Source organism: Rhinopithecus roxellana, chromosome 2 (genome assembly GCF_007565055.1).
Source record: "Rhinopithecus roxellana isolate Shanxi Qingling chromosome 2, ASM756505v1, whole genome shotgun sequence".
Lineage (NCBI taxonomy): Eukaryota > Metazoa > Chordata > Mammalia > Primates > Cercopithecidae > Rhinopithecus > Rhinopithecus roxellana.
In genome coordinates, this window is record NC_044550.1 from 123,412,759 (window position 1) to 123,435,552 (window position 22,794).

Genomic DNA, 22,794 nt, shown 5'->3' on the forward strand with positions numbered 1-22,794 from the left:
AAGAAAGCAAACTTTATTTAATTTCCTCAGATACTGGTGATCAGGATACAGCAAGGATGAAAAAGAGTTATGGGGAAAAGACTTCTTTTCAAAGGACAGTTTTACTATTTACCATCTTGTGCCCAAATAAAATAGTGTGGGGCAGTTCCAGATAGCTAGTGGTTAAACCCATTTAGAGAGATAAGGCTAATGAGTCCTCCTTTCTCACTGGCGTTCTGTTGTCCTTAAGAAACCTCTTATGTTTAAAGATCAAAAGGAAAGCAACTTCTGATGAAAGCTTTCTTCCTGGTTATCAAAACAAGAGCCAAAAACGTAAAAGACAATCTTCTAACAGCTTTTTTGAGTAACTCAAGCCATACTGACTGGGTTCTTTTGATTCATTCAGATGCAATGCCTGGATACATATATTCCCTGCAGAGAAGAATAAATAGTAGTTAAGGGCATAGGTTTTGTACTTTCAAAGACCCAGATTAAAATTCCAAATCTGTCCCTGATTAGACGTCAAGTTATTTAACTTCACTAAATTCTAGAGTCCTTGACTTGTTAATAAATGTACCTAGAGAAAATATCTGTGGCAGAATGAATTTGGGATACCACTTAAAACAGTGCCGAGCACATCATAAATGCTCAATAAATGTCAGCTGTTACAGTTAGCCCTTGCTTTCTACTCTCAGCTATGTTAGATAAAGCCCTTCCTTTTAACCTCATGAACAGGCAGTTGAAATAACCTCCTAGCTAGTAACCCTACTTTCTTTTTCTCCTGTGTCACCTTTTTCCCTTATGTTTACATTCTATGAGAGCATAATTTCAGAAAGGACAAAGAGAAAGTGAGAGGCAGAAACAGAGATAGAGAAGGAACCAGCAGGAGAGGAAAAATAATGATAGCATTATTAAGCACTCACCCTGTGGCAGGAGCTTTTAAAACACTCTACAGGTATTTACAAATTTTATCCTCACAATAGCGCAATGAGATATACACCAATTTTATCCTTCAGTTAAGAAAATGAAGATATAAGTGAAAGAAATTACTTAACCAAGGTCATACAGTGGTATTATAGAGTGGTACAGAGATGATATTCAAAATATGGAATAACAGCAGAGGCACAAACAATCAGAACGGAGAGAGAACCATCCTGGTGTATATCAGCCAACTCTCAGCCCAGTGCGAAAAAACAGCAGAGTTGGATTCAAACCCAGGCACTCTGGATCCAGAGCCCTTGCTCTTACCTACTAGAAACAAGATCAGTGAGAGAATACCATCCCGTAGCTAACAGGACAGGTTAGTTTGTTTCTTGGGGATAAAAATCTCTCTAATCAAGTAGGTATTTTGAATCATCACATTGTGAGGACACAGGATAGCAACTTAATTCTCAATCATTTTTGTAGAAAACTGTTCTATGCAATCACCAAAAACAGCAGCTCTTCTAAATACCTATACAATTTTCAACCCACACATAAATGTCGTTTAAGAGCTTTTAAAATAATTTTTACAGAAATTCAGTAGGAAAATTCTCTAGTTGAAGATGAAAAATGCACCTGGTAATTTAATATTGTTAACATCAACACATGAGACAACATATGTTGAATAGAAGATAGCTTTCTGGAACATAAAATTTCTGATTTTTTGTTTTTGTACTCTCTTCAAATAGTCAGTAGAAGTTGATATACCCAGATTACAGGCATGATTAAAAGGGTACTTCTTTACTTCATTGCCACAATTTGTGCAAATGTCTGTAATTTTGTGACACTCACAGAAAGAAACATATTTAGAAGTTATGAAAGGGTCAAGCATATTTAGAAGTTAAGAAACTTTTATTATTTTGGGATTTTTTTAGAAATTAAGGCATTTAAAACAGGATATCTAATGTACATGCACACACACAGGCATTAATTGCATATACAGTAAAGTGTAACCAACATTAAATAGAAATAACACATATCTTAAAATAAGGATAGATTTTCTTAAACTTTCAAGACTGGGTGAGAAAGTTAGAAAGTAAAATTAAGAACAAAAAGTGTTGGTGGAAAACCATGATGATTATGTTGAGAGCAATTCATAAGGCCCCAGATTGTGTGGTAATTGCTATCTACCACACAATCCTTGAGGTCACCAGATCCCCAGTGTGAGCAAAAATTTCTTTATCCTCTGATCAGACAACTGTAAAAACACTAAGCAAATAGGGAGTGGGATGGTGAGCCTGAAGAATCAGGAAAACATTGGAATGTCTAAACAGTCTGATATTCAGCTGTGCTATCATTAACAAATTGCTCACTCTTTGCTTTCCCTATCTTAATCCTCTGGCCAGAATTTCTGCCCAAATTCCAGGTTACAGTAGAATCAGATTGCTCACATAGCACTAAGATTGCCAGAACTCGTTGGTAGAATAATCCGGAGATTTTTCTTAGGAGAAACTGATGTTGCCCTGAAATATTCAGTAGTGTGATTACCTTTAACTCTCAGGTCACTGTTTTGTATATGATTCAGATCTCAGATAAAATCTTAAGACAATCATCATCAATATGATTTAATAATACATGCATAACCCTTAGAAGTATATAGTATGCTTTCATATATACCATTCTATCTAAATACTAACCATTGTAAAGTAGAGTTTTTTCTGGGATGTGGGTAAAGATAAGGATGTGTATATAGCCTAAAAATCTTGCCACAGATAATACCAGATCTAAAATTTCCAAAGTTTCCTAGCATAAATTTTAAGCTCTTCTATCAATTTAGGTTGTCTTCTGTAGAGTCCTCCCTCACATCTATTTCCATTGGGTGCCTCTCTTCCTACCAGCAATTCAATGTCTTTTTGCTCTTGGTCAGTTACCAAGGATCTCTTTGGCCCATATGTTTGCAACCGACGGGGTTCTGCCCTCTGGACTCTCTCTCCTCTACTCTTGCTGCATATAGTATGGTTGTCTTGTGACCCAACTCATGAGGTCACTGCCCTATACTATATAAAAGAAGGTTGATGTAAGAAAATATTCGTGTGTTTTAAGGGGATGTGGCTTTATTATCCATTCTAGAGTTCACATTAGTATTTAAAGAATTTTCTGTGAAATAGAAGACTTAAATTAATCTAATGTTAGAGACTTTTTAAATTATGGTAAACTTTTTGGTTGTAATATTGCCTTCTACTCATAGCTGCACTTTCAAATTATTAGGAATTCTGGGTTTTTTTCCATTTTTCTAGCTATGAAATTAGGTCATAGCAATCCTAAGATCTAAAGTGTATAAATTTTCCATAATTAGCTTTTATAATGCTCAGTCTCTTCTTACATAACATGAACCATATTTTTTCTACTGTACTTCTTATAAGCTTCAATTTGAATCTTTATCTACATAACAGTCATTTTCCCCCAAAGATTCTTACTACAGCTGGCACCAGCACAGAAACTGTCTGATAATCCAGATTGTTTTCTCAGAGATCTGCTAAGTACTATAAATTAATGTGCATCACAAGGTGAAGGAAGAAGACACAAGCTTAAAAGAAATTGGAAGTTGTGCATGCAGGAAGAAAGACTGAAAATCAAGAAAGAATTGTTTACTATAAATAACAATTTTCTCATGGAAGAAAGAAACGGCTCTAAAGATTATTCTAAGTAAAAAGGTAGTTTTAAAAAGGATCTGGGAGAAGTTAGCCTTTCTGGATTAAGTTTACACCTTTCTCAAATTTTGAAATTTGTGAAAGTCTTAGTTCTTAATTTGGAGAATACCTTAGCATGCAAACTGTTCAACTCCCATTCTGTTTAAGAGTCGGCAATATCTGCCACTTACGATCATTCAGGGTCTACTTAAAACCATGGTTCATTCTACTGAATTTGCCTCCTTAAGATACCTGCCCATTTTTCTTCATTCTGACATTTGAAGTTAAAAGAATATATCTTATCCCTCATCCACATATTACCATATCGAGTGATCTAGTTATTATTTTTCTCTTACCAAGCAAGAGAGCTATTTTCTCTCCACCATTACATTTATTGGGGTTACCTCCCACTGGACAATTGGATACATGAGCTTTGGAATATAAAAAAAAAAAAAAAACAGCAACAACAAAAACATCTTTCTCTGAGAGGATTTCTTGTTAAATCCTTTAAATTTTAAAGAAATCAACAAAAAGTAATTTTTAAACTGTAGTTTAATGTTTAGAACAATATAGAAATACTTGATTTTATGGATTGAGATTCAACAACCAAATCTATTCAGTGCTACAACTTTATAATTTACTATACTCTGTAGCATTAAAAGATAAAAAGAAAGAGTGAGAAAATTCTAAGTAAACATTTGTTCACACATTTTAATACGGAAATGCCTGGTGTAATATTAGGCGCAATGGAAAACTAGTCTTGAATGCTGGCATTGAAAAAATGATAACTCAAAAAAAGTGGGGGAGGGGGAAACTTTTACTTTCCAATGCTAAAAATGAAGCAAGTTGATTTCTAACTGCACATCAACACAGGAAATTTTACAACTACATGAAAATTGCAAACTTGAAGAATTTCTATTGCAGTAGGTAAATAGGCAAGTCTTTTCTGTACAGATTTTTATTATTATAGAAGTAAATATTTTAGGGTCTCTCCAGGTTATGAAAATGCAAATATGGTCAAAGTAGGCAGCCAATGCCTTGAGGCGAGTACAGTATATAGCACAACATTTTTCTCCTATGGTTTAACAAATGTCCATCTTGGAAAATCTCTTAGTGTCCAAAGATGGGGTTGAACAGGGTGACAAAATCCATTTTCCAAAAGCTTCTAGGTATCTTCTTTTTAGTAATCATCTTGACTATTTTTTAGGAGGATATTGGGGAATACGCCCTCCTTATTTGCAGGACAACCTCACCATCTGCTTTCTGCAGGCTATAATCTCAGCCTCAGTCTCTTTCAGTTCAAACTGGCTTGCCAATGCTTTTGTCAACACATTCCTGACAATTTAAAAATGCACTAGGGAATTTAAACACTTCAACACGAATCTACACAGCACAATGATTCTACTGTTATTCCACAGGATGATGAGGCTTCCTAAAAACTACTACTCATTGGTTCTTATTTAGTGCTCTAGAGTTCTTTATGGAAGAGTTCTTTATAGTCACCAAGTAAATACTTAAAACAATAAAATATTATGTAGAAACATTTGGCAGTTGTTCTATTCTTTAAAGGTTAATGTGTCTATTTATAAATTAAGAAAATGATAGCATAAGAAAATAAACAATAAATTGGGGAAAGTCCACATTATTGTCTTAGATTTACTTTTTTTTATTATTTTTAATTGTATGGGTACATAATAGTTGTACACATTTATGGGGTACATGTGAAATTTTGATACCAGGATATAGTATCTAATGATCAAATCAGGGTAATTGGGACATCCATCACTTCAAACATTTATTATAGCTTTGTCAGAAAAATTTCAAATATACTCCTCTAGTTATTTTGAAATATGCAATAAATTATTGCTAACTATAGTCATTCTGTTGTGCTACCAAATATTAGATCTTATTTCAGCTATGTAAGTCTATTTTTGTAGCCATTAACCAACCTCTCTTTACCCTCCCCTCTTCACTACTCTTGTGAGCTTCTGCTAATTATCATTCTACTCTCTTCAACTCCATGGTAACAATTTTTAGCTTCCACGTATGATAAAGGACATATATAAAAAATTCACAACTAATATGATACTTAACAGGAAAAATAATTAAAGCCTTTCCTCTAAGATATGGAACAAGACAAGAATGCTCACTTTCACCATTTTATTTAATGTAGTTCTACCCAGGGCAACTAGACAAGAGCAAAAAATAAAAAGCATCTAAATTAGAAAGAAAGAAGTCAAATTATCTTTGTTTGCAGACAATATGATCTTATATTTGGGAAAACCTAAGACTCCACCACAAAAACAATTACAACAGATAAATTATTTCAGTAATGATGCAGGATACAAAATCAGCTGACAAAAATCAGTAGCATTTTTTTTTTATTACAACAACACACTTTTTCTGAAAAAGTAACCAAGAAGCAATCTATTTACAATAGCTACAAAAAATGTAAAATACTTAAAAATGAACTTAACAAAAGTAGTGAAAGATGTCCACAGTGAAAACTAAAAAACAATAATGCAATAAATTTAAAAGGACCCAGTAAATGGAAATATAATTCATGTTCATGAATTGGAAGAATCAATATTGTTAAAATGTCCATACAACCTAAAGCAATCTATGTATTCAATGCAATTTTTATCAAAATACCATTGACATTCTTCATAGCAACAGAAACAAAAAAAATCCTAAAATTTATGTGGAAGCACAAAAGACCCAGAATACCCAAAGCCATTCTGAGCAAAAAGCAAAACTGAAGGCAATACATTACCATATTTCAAATAATACTACAAAACTATAATAAACAAAACAGCATGGTTCTGGCATAAAAACAGAAACATTATTATTGAACAGGATAGAGAACACAAAAATAAATTCATGCATTTACAGTAGATCATTTTCAACAAAGGCACCAAGAACATACATTGGGGAAAAGACAGACTCTTCAATAAATAGTGCTAGGAAAACTGGATATTCATATGCAGAAGAGTGAAACTGGACCCCCATCTTTTGCCATATACCAAAATAAGATTAAAATGAAATGAGACCTAAATATAAGACCTAACACTATAAAATGACTAAAAGAAAACATTGCAGAAATGCCTTAAGACATTGGTCTGGGCAAATATTTATTGAGTAAGATGTCAAAAGCACAGGCAACTAAAGCCAAAATGAACAAGTGATATCTGTACTGGTCCGTTTTCATGCTGCTGATAAAGACATACCTGAGACTGGGAAATTTACAAAAGGAAGAGACTTATTAGACTTACAATTCCACGTGCCTGAGGAAGCCTCACAATCATGGCAGAAGGTGAAAGGCAAGGAGGATTTCATGCATGGCAGCAGGCTAAGAGAGAACTCATACAGGAAACTCTTTTTTTTTTTTTTTCTGAGTCAGACTCTCACTCTGTTTCCCAGGCTGGAGAGCAGTGGCACAATCTCAGCTCCCTGCAACCTCCGCCACCTGGGTTCAAGTGGTTCTCCTGCCTCAGCCTCCTGAGTAGCTGAGATTACAGGCACATGCCACCTCACCTGGCTAATTTTTGTATTTTTAGTAGAGACGGGGTTTCACCATGTTGGTCAGGCTGGTCTTGAACTCCTGACCTCATGATCTGCCCACCTCAGCCTCCAAAAGTGCTGGGATTACAGGCATGAGCCACCACACCTGGCCCTGGAACTCCCATTTTGAAAACCATCAGATCTTGTAAGACTTATTCTCTATCACGAGAACATCACTAGAAAGACCCGCCCCCATGATTCAATTACCTCCCACTGGGTTCCTCCTGTAACACATGGAAATTGTGGGAGTTACAATTCAAGATGAGATTTGGGTGGGGACACAGCCAAACCATATCATTCTGCCCCTGGACCCTCCCAAATCTCATGTTCTTACATTGCAAAACCACTCATCCCTTCCCAGCAGTCCCCCAAAGTATTAACGTATTTCAGCATTGATTTGTTTTTCTAAGACCGCCAGAGCGGGCACAAAAGAACCAGCGAGTAGGCAAGTGTAGGAGCAAAACTGCAAGTTTATTTTGATCACCTAGCTTCAAGGGAAGAAGGTGGGTAGGGAGAAGTCTGTCAGCCTCTGGCAAATGAGGCCCACAGAGTCTCCATGGAGCTCTCCGACGGAGTTCCGACAGTCCTGACCGCAGTGGGGAAGCTGGGAAGTCCGTGTGTGGGGTTCGTCCAGAGCGGCTTTTCTAGGAGTGGGAGGGCAATAGGCGGGGCACGGGCGTGTCAGGGGGCGTTCGGCAGGTGCGACCAGGTAAATCTTGGTCTCTTCGGATTGACATCACCTGGTGCATGCCTAGTTGGTCTGCACCTTCCCAGGTCGCCCGCTGCATTTTCGCGCACAGGGGAAAAGTTGGGGGGGATGAAGAACCGGGAAGTGCACCATCTTGCCTCCGTTCATCCAAACAAGCATTAACTCAAAAGTCCACAGTCCAAAGTCTCATCTGAAACAAGGGAAGCCCCTTCCACCTATGAGCCTTTAAAATAAAAAGCAAGTTGGCCGGGCGCGGTAGCTCAAGCCTGTAATCCCAGCACTTTGGGAGGCCGAGACGGGCGGATCACGAGGTCAGGAGTTTGAGACCATCCTGGATAACACGGTGAAATCCCGTCTCTACTGAAAAATACAAAAAGCTAGCCGGGCGAGGTGGCTGGCGCCTGTAGTTCCAGCTACTCTGGAGGCTGAGGCAGGAGAATGGCATAAACCCGGGAGGCGGAGCTTGCAGTGAGCTGAGATCCGGCCACTGCATTCCAGCCCGGGCGACAGAGCAAGACTCCGTCTCAAAAAAAAAATAAAATAAAATAAAATAAAATAAAATAAAATAAAATAAAATAAAATAAAAAGCAAGTTAGTTACTTCCTACATACAATGGGGGTACAGACATTGGGTAAATAGAAGAATTTCAAATGGGAGAAACTGGCCAAAACAAAAGAGTTACAAGCCCATCCAAGTCTGAAATCCAGCAGGGCAGTCAAATCTTAAAGCTCTCAAATGATCTCCTTTGACTCCATGTCTCACATCCGGGTCACACTGATGCAAGAGGTGGGTTCCCATAGTCTTGGGCAGCTCTGCCCCTGTGGCTCTACAGGGTGGAGCCTCCCTCCCAGTTGATTCAATGGGCTGGCATTGAGTGTTTGCACCTTTTCCAGATGCACAGTGCAATCTGTCAGTGGATCTATGATTCTGGGGTCTGAAGGATGGTGGCCTTCTTCTTACAGCTCCACTAGGTGGTGCCCCAGTAGGGCCTCTGTGTAGGGGCTCTGACTCCACATTTCGCTTCTGCACTGCCCTAGCAGAGGTTCTCCATGAGCACCCCACCCCAAACTTCAGCCTGGGCATCCAGGCATTTCCATACATCTTCTGAAATCTAGGTGGAGGTTAACAAACCCCAATTCTTGACCTCTGTGCACTTGCAGGCACACAAAACATGGAAACTGCCAAGGCTTGGGGCTTGCACCCTCTGAAGCCACAGCCCAACCTCTACGTTGGCCCCTATCACCCATAGTCGGAGCGTCTGAGATACAGGGCACCAAGTCCCTAGGCTGCACACAGCACAGGAACCCTGGGCCAGACCCATGAAACCAAGTTTTCCTCCTGTGCCTCTGGGCCTGTGATGGGAGGGGCTGCGGTGAAGACTTCTGACATGCCCTGGAGACATTTTCCCCATTGTCTTGGGAATTAGCATTTGGCTCTTCCTTACTTATCTGCAGCCAACTTGAATTTCCCCTCAGAAAATGGGGTTTAATTTTCTGTCACATTGTCAGGCTGCAAATTTTCTGAACTTTTATGCTCTGTTCCCTTATAAAACTGAATGTCTTTAACAGTACCCAGGTCATCACCTCTTGAATGCTTTGCTGCATAGAAATTTCTTCTGCCAGATACTGTAAATCATGTCCTTCAAGTTCAAAGTTCCACAATCTCCAAGGCAGGGGCAAAATGCCACCAGTCTCTTTGCTAAAACATAACAAGAGTCACCTTCACTCCAGTTCCCAACAAGCATCTCATCTCCATCTGAGACCACCTCAGCCTCAACCTCATTGTTGATATCACTATCAGCATTTTGGTCAAAGCCATTCAACAAGTTTCTAGGAAGTTCCAAACTTTTCCACATTTTCCTGTCTTCCTCAGAGCCCTCCAAACTGTTCCAGCCTCTGCCTGTTACCCAGTTCCAAAGTAACTTCCACATTTTTGGGTGTCTTTTCAGCAACCTCCCACTCTACTGTTACCAATTTACTGTGTTAGTCTGTATTCATACTGCTGATAAAGACATATCCGAGACTGGGCAATTTACTAAAGAAAGAGGTTCATTGGACTTACAGTTGCACATGGCTGGAGAGGCCTCACAGTCACGGCGGAAGGTGAAAGGCAAGGAGGAGCAAGTTACGTCTCACATGGATGGCAGCATCAAAGAGAGAACTTGTGCAGGGAACTCCTGTTTTTAAAACCATCAGATCTCATGAGACTCATTCACTATCACTTGAACAGCACAGGAAAGACCCTCCCCCATAATTCCATCATCTCCCACTAGGTGTTTCCCACAACACATGGGAATTGTGGGAGTTACAATTTAAGATGAGATTTGGGTGGGTACACAGCCAAACCATATTAGTATCATATCAAATTTAATAGCTCTGCACAGCAAAGGAAACAATCAGTGCAGTGAAGAGACAACCTATAGAATGGGAGAAAATATTTTCAAATGATTCAACTGAAAAGGGATTAATAACCAGAATACAGGAAAACAGCACTTTAGCATCCTGTTTCTCAAAATTCCAATTACACTTTTTAGTATTTTAAAAGTCTAGATGTTTTTTAATGACATGTTCAGTTTATGTGTCACTTCTGAAAACACAAACCTGCATTATCTATATCTCTGGCTACATCTTGGCTAATGCTTTTCTCCTACATGGAATTCCTATAAATATCCACTTATCCTTCAAGAAGGTTGGCCTACTGTCATGGTTTGCCCAAGACTCTCCTGATTTTCATACAAGAAGTCCTGTATCCCTAGAAAACCCTCAGTCCCAAGCAAACTACAATAGTCCATTCTACCTTCAGGACCAAGCACAATGACCTTCACTCCTCCACTTGATCAACCCATTCACTTGATTGAATACTGGAACTTTTCATTCTTCAAAACTGCTTACCTACTAAATGCTTAAAATGGTTTACCTCTATCTTCATTTTTTTTAAAAAAAGTACCATAACTTTCATGCTTCTTTACAGTAAAGAAAAGAAAAAAACTCATACCAGTATATTTTTACTTTATACCAAATACTTCCTGTACTCTACACAAATCTATACTCTACTCCTCTGCCACCTGTCATCTGCCCCCTTGCAACTCTGATGTTTGGTGTTTGGGTGAGTTCAGCCAATTAGTTATGGACATGATATCAGAGGGTAAGAGAGTGAGTTTAAGAAATTTATTCTCGAGAGGGGCGGAGCAAGATGGCCGAATAGGAACAGCTCCAGTCTCCAACTCCCAGCGCGAGCGACACAGAAGACCAGTGATTTCTGCATTTTCAACTGAGGTACTGGGGTCATCTCACTAGGGAGTGCCGGACAATCGGTGCTGGTCAGCTGCTGCAGCCTGACCAGCGAGAGCTGAAGCAGGGCGAGGCATCGCCTCACCTGGAAGCGCAAGGGGGAAGGGGATCCGTTTTCCTAGCCAGGGGAACTGAGACACACAACACCTGGAAAATCGGGTAACTCCCACCCCAATACTGCGCTGTAAGCACACAGGCACACCAGAATATATCCCACACCTGGACGGGAGGGTCCCACGCCCACGAAGCCTCCCTCACTGCTAACACAGCAGTCTGCCGCAATCTATCCGCAAGGCAGCAGCGAGGCTGGGGGAGGGGCGCCCACCATTCCTGAGGCTTAAGTAGGTAAACAAAGCCTCTGGGAAGCTCGAACTGGGTGGAGCTCACAGCAGCTCAAGAAAGCCTGCCTGTCTCTGTAGTCTCCACCTCTGGGGACAGCGCACAGCTGAAGACCAACAGGGGAAGTAGCGGGAGCCGGTGCAGACGCGAACGACTCTGTCTGACAGCTTTGGGGAGAGCCGTGGATCTCCCAACGCGGAGGTTGAGATCTGAGAATGGACAGACTGCCTGCTCAGGTGTGTCCCTGACCCCTGAGTAGCCTAGCTGGGAGAAATCCCCCACTAGGGGCAGTCTGACACCCCACACCTCACAGGGTGGAGTACACCCCTGAGAGGAAACTTCCAAAGGAAGAATCAGACAGGTACACTCGCTGTTCAGCAATATTCTATCTTCGGCAACCTCTGCTGCTGATACCCAGGCAAACAGGGTCTGGAGTGGACCTCAAGCAATCTCCAACAGACCAACAGACAGTCCTTCTGACTGTCAGAAGGAAAACTATCAAACAGGAAGGACACCTATACCAAAACCCCATCAGTACGTCACCACCATCAAAGACCAGAGACAGATAAAACCACAAAGATGGGGAAGAAGCAGGGCAGAAAAGCTGGAAATTCAAAAAATAAGAGCGCATCTCCCCCTGCAAAGGAGCGCAGCCCATCGCCAGCAACGGATCAAAGCTGGTCAGAGAATGACTTGGACGAGAGGAGAGAAGAAGGCTTCAGTCCATCAAACTTATCAGAGCTAAAGGAGGAATTACGTACCCAGCGCAAAGAAACTAAAAATCTTGAAAAAAGAGTGGAAGAATTGACAGCTAGACTAATTAATGCAGAGAAGATCATAAACGAAATGACAGAGATGAAAACCATGACACGAGAAATACGTGACAAATGCACAAGCTTCAGTAACCGACTCGATCAACTGGAAGAAAGAGTATCAGCGATTGAAGATCAAATGAATGAAATGAAGTGAGAAGAGAAACCAAAAGAAAAAAGAAGAAAAAGAAATGAGCAAAGCCTGCAAGAAGTATGGGATTACGTAAAAAGACCAAATCTACGCCTGATTGGGGTGCCTGAAAGTGAGGGGGAAAATGGAACCAAGTTGGAAAACACTCTTCAGGAAATCATCCAGGAGAACTTCCCCAACCTAGTAGGGCAAGCCAACATTCAAATTCAGGAAATACAGAGAACGCCACAAAGATACTCCTCGAGAAGAGCAACTCCAAGACACATAATTGCCAGATTCACCAAAGTTGAAATGAAGGAAAAAATCTTAAGGGCAGCCAGAGAGAAAGGTCAGGTTACCCACAAAGGGAAGCCCATCAGACTAACAGCAGATCTCTCGGCAGAAACTCTACAAGCCAGAAGAGAGTGGGGGCCAATATTCAACGTTCTGAAAGAAAAGAATTTTAAACCCAGAATTTCATATCCAGCCAAACTAAGTTTCATAAGTGAAGGAGAAATAAAATCCTTTACAGATAAGCAAATGCTTAGAAATTTTGTCACCACCAGGCCTGCCTTACAAGAGACCCTGAAGGAAGCCCTAAACATGGAAAGGAACAACCGGTACCAGCCATCGCAAAAACATGCCAAAATGTAAAGACCATCGAGGCTAGGAAGAAACTGCATCAACTAACGAGCAAAATAACCAGTTAATATCATAATGGCAGGATCAAGTTCACACATAACAATATTAACCTTAAATGTTAATGGACTAAATGCTCCAATTAAAAGACACAGACTGGCAAACTAGATAAAGAGTCAAGACCCATCAGTCTGCTGTATTCAGGAGACCCATCTCACATGCAGAGACATACATAGGCTCAAAATAAAGGGATGGAGGAAGATCTACCAAGCAAATGGAGAACAAAAAAAAGCAGGGGTTGCAATCCTTGTCTCTGATAAAACAGACTTTAAACCATCAAAGATCAAAAGAGACAAAGAAGGCCATTACATAATGGTAAAGGGATCAATTCAACAGGAAGAGCTAACTCTCCTAAATATATATGCACCCAATACAGGAGCACCCAGATTCATAAAGCAAGTCCTTAGGGACTTACAAAGAGACTTAGACTCCCATACAATAATAATGGGAGACTTCAACACTCCACTGTCAACATTAGACAGATCAACGAGACAGAAAGTTAACAAGGATATCCAGGAATTGAACTCATCTCTGCACCAAGCGGACCTAATAGACATCTATAGAACTCTCCACCCCAAATCAACAGAATAAACATTCTTCTCAGCACCACATCGCACTTATTCCAAAATTGACCACATAATTGGAAGTAAAGCACTCCTCAGCAAATGTAAAAGAACAGAAATTATAACAAACTGTCTCTCAGACCACAGTGCAATCAAACTAGAACTCAGGACTAAGAAACTCAATCAAAACCGCTCAACTACATGGAAACTGAACAACCTGCTCCTGAATGACTACTGGGTACATAACGAAATGAAAGCGGAAATAAAGATGTTCTTTGAAACCAATGAGAACAAAGATACAACATACCAGAATCTCTGGGACACATTAAAGCAGTGTGGAGAGGGAAATTTATAGCACTAAATGCCCACAAGAGAAAGCAGGAAAGATCTAAAATTGACACTCTAACATCACAATTAAAAGAACTAGAGAGGCAAGAGCAAACACATTCAAAAGCTAGCAGAAGGCAAGAAATAACTAAGATCAGAGCAGAACTGAAGGAGATAGAGACACAAAAAACCCTCCAAAAAATCAATGAATCCAGGAGTTGGTTTTTTGAAAAGATCAACAAAATTGACAGACCGCTAGCAAGGCTAATAAAGAAGAAAAGAGAGAGGAATCAAATAGATGCAATAAAAAATGATAAAGGGGATATCACCACTGACCCCACAGAAATACAAACTACCATCAGAGAATACTATAAATGCCTCTACGCAAATCAACTAGAAAATCTAGAAGAAATGGATAATTTCCTGGACACTTACACTCTCCCAAGGCTAAACCAGGAAGAAGTTGAATCCCTGAATAGACCAATAGCAGGCTCTGAAATTGAGGCAACAATTAATAGCCTACCCACCAAAAAAAGTCCAGGACCAGATGGATTCACAGCTGAATTCTACTGTAGGTACAAGGAGGAGCTGGTACCATTCCTTCTGAAACTATTCCAATCAAGAGAAAAAGAGGGAATCCTCCCTAACTCATTTTATGAGGCCAACATCATCCTGATACCAAAGCCTGGCAGAGACACAACAAAAAAAGAGAATTTTAGACCAATATCCCTGATGAACATTGATGCAAAAATTCTCAATAAAATACTGGCAAACCGGATTCAGCAGCACATCAAAAAGCTTATCCACCATGATCAAGTGGGCTTCATCCCTGGGATGCAAGGCTGGTTCAACATTCGCAAATCAATAAACGTAATCCAGCATATAAACAGAACCAAAGACAAGAACCACATGATTGTCTCAATAGATGCAGAAAAGGCTTTTGACAAAATTCAACAGCCCTTCATGCTAAAAACGCTCAATAAATTCGGTATTGATGGAACGTACCTCAAAATAATAAGAGCCATTTATGACAAACCCACAGCTAATATCATACTGAATGGGCAAAAACTGGAAAAATTCCCTTTGAAAACTGGCACAAGACAGGGATGCCCTCTCTCACCACTCCTATTCAACATAGTGTTGGAAGTTCTGGCTAGGGCAATCAGGCAAGAGAAAGAAATCAAGGGTATCCAGTTAGGAAAAGAAGAAGTCAAATTGTCCCTGTTTGCAGATGACATGATTGTATATTTAGAAAACCCCATCGTCTCAGCCCAAAATCTCCTTAAGCTGATAAGCAACTTCAGCAAAGTCTCAGGATACAAAATTAATGTGCAAAAATCACAAGCATTCTTCTACACCAGTAACAGACAAGCAGAGAGCCAAATCAGGAATGAACTTCCATTCACAATTGCTTCAAAGAGAATAAAATACCTAGGAATCCAACTTACAAGGGATGTAAAGGACCTCTTCAAGGAGAACTACAAACCACTGCTCAGTGAAATAAAAGAGGACACAAACAAATGGAAGAACATACCATGCTCATGGATAGGAAGAATCAATATCGTGAAAATGGCCATACTCCCCAAGGTTATTTATAGATTCAATGCCATCCCCATCAAGCTACCAATGAGTTTCTTCACAGAATTGGAAAAAACTGCTTTAAAGTTCATATGGAACCAAAAAAGAGCCCGCATTGCCAAGACAATCCTAAGTCAAAAGGACAAAGCTGGAGGCGTCACGCTACCTGACTTCAAACTATACTACAAGGCTACAGTAACCAAAACAGCATGGTACTGGTACCAAAACAGAGCTATAGACCAATGGAACAGAACAGAGTCCTCAGAAATAATACCGCACATCTCCAGCCATCTGATCTTTGACAAACCAGAGACAAACAAGAAATGGGGAAAGGATTCCCTATTTAATAAATGGTGCTGGGAAAATTGGCTAGCCATAAGTAGAAAGCTGAAACTGGATCCTTTCCTTACCCCTTATACGAGGATTAATTCAAGATGGATTAGAGACTTAAATGTTAGACCTAATACCATAAAAACCCTAGAAGAAAATCTAGGTAGTACCATTCAGGACATAGGCATGGGCAAGGACTTCATGTCTAAAACACCAAAAGCAATGGCAGCAAAAGCCAAAATTGACAAATGGGATCTAATTAAACTAAAGAGCTTTTGCACAGCAAAAGAAACTACCATCAGAGTGAATAGGCCACCTACAGAATGGGAGAAAATTTTTGCAACCTACTCATCTGACAAAGGGCTAATATCCAGAATCTGCAAAGAACTCAAACAAATATACGAGAAAAAAACAAACAACCCCATCAAAAAGTGGGGAAAGGATATGAACAGACATTTCTCAAAAGAAGATATTCATACAGCCAACAGACACATGAAAAAATGCTCATCGTCACTCGCCATCAGAGAAATGCAAATCAAAACCACAATGAGATACCATCTCACACCAGTTAGAATGGCAATCATTAAGAAGTCAGGAAACAACAGGTGTTGGAGAGGATGTGGAGAAATAGGAACACTTTTACACTGTTGGTGGGATTGTAAACTAGTTCAACCATTATGGAAAACAGTATGGCAATTCCTCAAGGATCTAGAACTAGATGTACCATATGACCCAGCCATCCCACTACTGGGTATATACCCAAAGGATTATAAATTATTCTACTACAAAGACACATGCACACGTATGTTTATTGCGGCACTATTCACAATAGCAAAGACTTGGAATCAACCCAAATGTCCATCTGTGACAGACTGGATTAAGAAAATGTGGCACATATACACCATGGAATACTATGCAGCCATAAAAATGGATGAGTTTGCGTCCTTTGTAGGGACATGGATGCAGCTGGAAACCATCATTCTTAGCAAACTATCACAAGAACAGAAAACCAAACACCGCATGTTCTCACTCATAGGTGGGAACTGAACAATGAGATCACTTGGACTCGGGAAGGGGAACATCACGCACTGGGGCCTATCATGGGGAGGGGGGTGGGGGGAGGAGGGAGGGATTGCATTGGGGAGTTATACATGATATAAATGATGAATTGATGGGTGCTGACGAGTTGATGGGTGCAGCACACCAACATGGCATAAGTATACAAATGTAACAAACCTGCACGTTATGCACATGTACCCTAGAACTTAAAGTATAATAAAAAAAAAAAAAAAAAAAAAAAAAAAGAAATTTATTCTCCTGTCAGTCGGCTTCTCTTAAAATGCAAAATGCTCTTGTTCATTCCCCTCCCTGCCCCCTCTTGTTCTCTCATTTGCTCTTTCCTACCCCCACCCCCAACTTCCTTCCCTTCCCTTAATTTTTAAGTTTACATGAGGTAAAAGCCTCCCACTGTTGATAATCCAGGGAAGTTTTACCATGCTTTGTGAATTCTCAATAATGCTTTATCATGCTTTACTGATTTCCCAAGTATTAGTATATAAACTCTTAGCTTTTACCTCTTTTAAGAATACCATCTATTTTCTACTAGAAACTGACTGATACATCCATTTTTTCCAAGTCTATAAATTTTATTAGCTGTACTTTTTTTTTCCAAATCCAATTCCATTTAATAATTCATTATTTTAATCTCTATCTCACCAACATCCTTAATCATCTCACCTGTTTGCTGTTGTGGTTATGGCCATTCAGCAATTCCTCTAAACATGTATCAAACTAATAGTATGCTTGCTCTTTTTTGTTACCCCAGTGATTGAACACAGCTGGTAAAAATAACACACTCAAGCAGATTGGTGACTTTTGAAATGAAGATGTGAGTATGGCCAAAGTCATTGGCCTGGAGGCCAGAAGAGATAAGAAGAATGGTTAGGATAGCCTTCCCCCTGCCTCCCCACACCCTCAGAATAAAACCCAAACAACATCATTCACAGAAAACCATCCTGAAGCTAATTTACTAAAAATGTGAGCAGTATTATAGATGGCCTAACAGAGAAGACAACTGAAATTAAGCCACTAAAGACTGAGCTTTGAATGCTTAAAAATCACTTACGGTTTAGAATATCCTAGAGCACGAGACATAGCTGATCATTTATGTGAGAATTGATAGTGAACAATAAAAAAGTGGTAAAAAGAGTGAGGAAGAGGCAGATGGAGCCTAGATGAATCAGTCAGAATGTGACATCACTTCTAACCCCAGCTCATATTCATATTCTAAAATAACTGATAAATCAGAAAAGATTGAAGAAAAAAGAGAGTTAAAGAGTAGAGTGATATTAAATTTAACTTATTCCAAAAAAGGCATGAAAACCTGATAAAAGCTATATATTCAAGGAAGTAGCTAGAATAGACCTTTAAGGAACTTCTTTGAGAAACTAAAGAGAACTATTTCTTCTCATCCCAACTGTTGATGCCCAGCATGTCTTTGAACAAAGGTATTCCCTATATTCATAGTTTTTAGAGACATTTCATTAGTGGTCACTGCCTTTTTATTTAAAATGAAGGTAGATTTGGCCATCATGTGAGTATCAGGAGGTAAAATTGTTTTGTTTTTCTTAGGTAACACAGGGAAGAAATACAGTTGAGTCATTTCATTTCTGAAAAGGAAAATAATGGCTTTTTTTGAATTAAGAATCCTGGGAGCTGGGTCATATGGTACATCTAGTTCTAGATCCTTGAGGAATTGCCATACTGTTTTCCATAATGGTTGAACTAGTTTACAATCCCACCAACAGTGTAAAAGTGTTCCTATTTCTCCACATCCTCTCCAACACCTGTTGTTTCCTGACTTCTTAATGATTGCCATTCTAACTGGTGTGAGATGGTATCTCGTTGTGGTTTTGATTTGCATTTCTCTGATGGCCAGACCCAGCCATCCCACTACTGGGTATATACCCAAAGGATTATAAATTAGTCTACTACAAAGACACATGTACACGTATGTTTATTGCGGCACTATTCACAATAGCAAAGACTTGGAATCAACCCAAATGTCCATCTGTGACAGACTGGATTAAGAAAATGTGGCACATATACACCATGGAATACTATGCAGCCATAAAAAAGGATGAGTTTGCGTCCTTTGTAGGGACATGGATGCAGCTGGAAACCATCATTCTTAGCAAACTATCACAAGAACAGAAAACCAAACACCGCATGTTCTCACTCATAGGTGGGAACTGAACAATGAGATCACTTGGACTCGGGAAGGGGAACATCACGCACTGGGGCCTATCATGGGGAGGGGGGTGGGGGGAGGAGGGAGGGATTGCATTGGGGAGTTATACATGATATAAATGATGAATTGATGGGTGCTGACGAGTTGATGGGTGCAGCACACCAACATGGCATAAGTATACAAATGTAACAAACCTGCACGTTATGCACATGTACCCTAGAACTTAAAGTATAATAAAAAAAAAAAAAAAAAAAAAAAAAAAAAAATTTATTCTCCTGTCAGTCGGCTTCTCTTAAAATGCAAAATGCTCTTGTTCATTCCCCTCCCTGCCCCCTCTTGTTCTCTCATTTGCTCTTTCCTACCCCCACCCCCAACTTCCTTCCCTTCCCTTAATTTTTAAGTTTACATGAGGTAAAAGCCTCCCACTGTTGATAATCCAGGGAAGTTTTACCATGCTTTGTGAATTCTCAATAATACTTTATCATGCTTTACTGATTTCCCAAGTATTAGTATATAAACTCTTAGCTTTTACCTCTTTTAAGAATACCATCTATTTTCTACTAGAAACTGACTGATACATCCATTTTTTCCAAGTCTATAAATTTTATTAGCTGTATTTTTTTTTCCAAATCCAATTCCATTTAATAATTCATTATTTTAATCTCTATCTCACCAACATCCTTAATCATCTCACCTGTTTGCTGTTGTGGTTATGGCCATTCAGCAATTCCTCTAAACATGTATCAAACTAATAGTATGCTTGCTCTTTTTTGTTACCCCAGTGATTGAACACAGCTGGTAAAAATAACACACTCAAGCAGATTGGTGACTTTTGAAATGAAGATGTGAGTATGGCCAAAGTCATTGGCCTGGAGGCCAGAAGAGATAAGAAGAATGGTTAGGATAGCCTTCCCCCTGCCTCCCCACACCCTCAGAATAAAACCCAAACAACATCATTCACAGAAAACCATCCTGAAGCTAATTTACTAAAAATGTGAGCAGTATTATAGATGGCCTAACAGAGAAGACAACTGAAATTAAGCCACTAAAGACTGAGCTTTGAATGCTTAAAAATCACTTACGGTTTAGAATATCCTAGAGCACGAGACATAGCTGATCATTTATGTGAGAATTGATAGTGAACAATAAAAAAGTGGTAAAAAGAGTAAGGAAGAGGCAGATGGAGCCTCGATGAATCAGTCAGAATGTGACATCACTTCTAACCCCAGCTCATATTCATATTCTAAAATAACTGATAAATCAGAAAAGATTGAAGAAAAAAGAGAGTTAAAGAGTAGAGTGATATTAAATTTAACTTATTCCAAAAAAGGCATGAAAACCTGATAAAAGCTATATATTCAAGGAAGTAGCTAGAATAGACCTTTAAGGAACTTCTTTGAGAAACTAAAGAGAACTATTTCTTCTCATCCCAACTGTTGATGCCCAGCATGTCTTTGAACAAAGGTATTCCCTATATTCATAGTTTTTAGAGACATTTCATTAGTGGTCACTGCCTTTTTATTTAAAATGAAGGTAGATTTGGCCATCATGTGAGTAACAGGAGGTAAAATTGTTTTGTTTTTCTTAGGTAACACAGGGAAGAAATACAGTTGAGTCATTTCATTTCTGAAAAGGAAAATAATGGCTTTTTTTGAATTAAGAATCCTGGGAGCTACATTTCCTAGAAATCTTTTTAGTGTGATGCCTATTTAGATATCACCAATAAAAGGCACTTGTTGGAAAGCCAGAGGTCATTATCTTTCTATTTGTTCAGACTTGAGGGCTTTAGCAAATGGGTAGTTTTGCTAAAGCCTTCAGGTGTTCTCCCATGAATCATCTGCTAGGCGTTGAACACAGATGTGCCTATTGTAAATTGTTTTCTAAATTTCCTGAGCCAGATCAGCAGAATGACTTCCTGATTCACAGAAAACTAATAGAGAAATTGAGAGTTAGTGGCGTCCTTCCCTGCCTTCCCTGATCTTCACCTTTAGGTTTTCCAATATCTTCAAAGCTTCTTCCATGTATTAAGACTCTGTCTTCTCAAAATATCTAGAGTATTTTGTTTTCTGACCAAACTCTGAGAGAGATTAGGTTTCTTTTCCATGATCAGACATCTAACCAAACTTTCTTATTCTATAGAATAGATTTCTAATCATCAGGCAAAACGCTACAATAATATACTCTGTCTCATATCATGGCAGGAGTACAAAGTGACTGAGTAAAAAAGTGAGGCAAAAGGAGGTAGGGCAATTAACTGCCACCATCTCCCTATAAGTAGATTGATGATCAAAGACCAACAATGAGCAAAGCAATGATAAAAATGAGTTGATTCTCAAGCAACATTGTAAAACAAAGAGAGTTATAGCAAAAAGAGTAAGGAAAACAATAACTGACCAAAAGGATTTTGTTCTTTGAGAATCTTGCTCTGAAGTTCAAGTATAGGTCATTTGATCCCATCAAAATTGAAATCACTTTTCTCCATAGAATTTCATGGTTGTTCACCTCACTGGTCTATTCCCTGCTCTTTAGAAAGAATAGGTGGGTAGCTACGAGGCTGAGTATGGTAGGTAGTGGGAAGAGCTACTTCACTGGCTATTTAGTGAAATTCTCTTTTGTGATTATATAGTTAATATTCAGATTTAGGAGAAAATGGTAAAGCATATACGGTAATTGTCTTGTGATTTTTCATTTTTTTTTTTTACTTCAATGACAATAGAAAAATTATATTGGCATAATCTGAGTTCATTGATAATTACATTTTTCCCTTAAAATGCATCTGGCAAGATGAATGTGTTGTATTCCTAATATTTATTATTTCATACAACTAAGAAAATTGAAGGCATTGAATAAATTAGATCTTCACTCCTCTGATCAGGCTTAAAAGTAATTGAAGCTATGAGTTTCCAATTGCATTTAGGATAATAAGCCTTGAAGGAAAGGAGCTATTTACAAAAACTTTTGTATCTAATAGACAGGTGCTGGAGACTGAGAATGGTAAAGGAATGGGAAAATGCTATGATATTAGCTGAAAGAAGCCCCATTATAGAATAGGTTGTTATGAGGTATATTTGGATAATGTCTTGACACCCACCTTTGGTCCTCCTGATTTTCCCCATAAGAGGACAAATAACAGCACACAAGGATTATATGCAACCAACGCATACCACATTCATTGCCAGACACATGCATCCTGAATAAAAAGACTTCCTTCCATGATTTGAATGTTTGTCCCTTCCAAAACTCATCTTGAAATTTAATTGCCATTTTAATAGTGTTGCAGGGGCAGTTAGGCCATGAAGGCTTCACTCTCATGGGTAGAATCAGCGCCATTATAAAAGAGTGAATTTGCCCCTCTCTTGTTATCTCTTGCCCTTTCACTTTCTCCCATATGATAAAGCAACAAGAAGACCCTCACCAGAGGCCAACACATTGATATTGGACTTCTCAGCCTCCAGAACTGTAAGCCAATAAATTTCTGTTCATTATAAATTATTTTATAGCAGCACAAAAATGGGCTAAGACATTCCTACAGCAAGAGTTACCTTCCTTTAAGCCAAGAGTGGAAGAGTAAGGGATGGATTAATAGTGCTCTTATTTTTCCACTTTAAAAAAAAAT